This window comes from Myotis brandtii, unplaced genomic scaffold, assembly GCF_000412655.1.
Source record: "Myotis brandtii unplaced genomic scaffold, ASM41265v1 scaffold980, whole genome shotgun sequence".
NCBI classification, from domain to species: domain Eukaryota; kingdom Metazoa; phylum Chordata; class Mammalia; order Chiroptera; family Vespertilionidae; genus Myotis; species Myotis brandtii.
This window is the reverse complement of record NW_005372075.1, coordinates 163,911-164,573: the sequence shown is the minus strand read 5'-3', so window position 1 is coordinate 164,573 and position 663 is coordinate 163,911.

The following is a 663-nucleotide window of genomic DNA, read 5'->3' as shown; positions in this document are numbered from 1 at the left end:
GCCCCAACCCCCCAATCGGCCCTACCCTGAGCATGACTGAGGGTGGCATCGCAACCTCCCGATCCGCCCTGCTCTGTGCATGACAGGGGGCGGCGCCCCAACTCCCCAATCGGCCCTGCTCTGAGCCCAACCAGGGGCTGCACCTAGGGATTGGGCCTGCCCTCTGCCACCCGGGAGCAGGCCTAAGCCAGCAGGTTGTTATCTCCCAAGGGATCCCAGACTGCGAGAGGGCACAGGCCGGGCTGAGGGACCCCCCTCCCCCCCGAGTGCACAAATTTTTGTGCACCGGGCCTCTAGTCCTATATAATAAAAGCCTAATATGCAAATTGTCTTCTCCACCAGGAGTGCGACTGCTCCCTATGACGTGCACTGACCACCAGGGGGCGGTGCAGAACATGACGGGCACTGGCGATGCAGTGCTGGGCGGGGGGGAGTGGAGGTGCTGATGGCCCTGATGGGCCCCATGAGAGCAGCGGACCACGGTGGGATGGTGGAGTAGGTGAGCAGGCAGTGCTGGGCCAAGGCGGGTGTGAGCAGGGCCTGATTGCCCCGCAGATCGCCCCACAGACGGTGACCAGTAGCAACAGTGCAGGGCAGGGCCATCACCTGGCTCCCAGGCTCTGAGGGGAGCCAGGTGGGGGCTGATGACTCAGGTGGATGGGG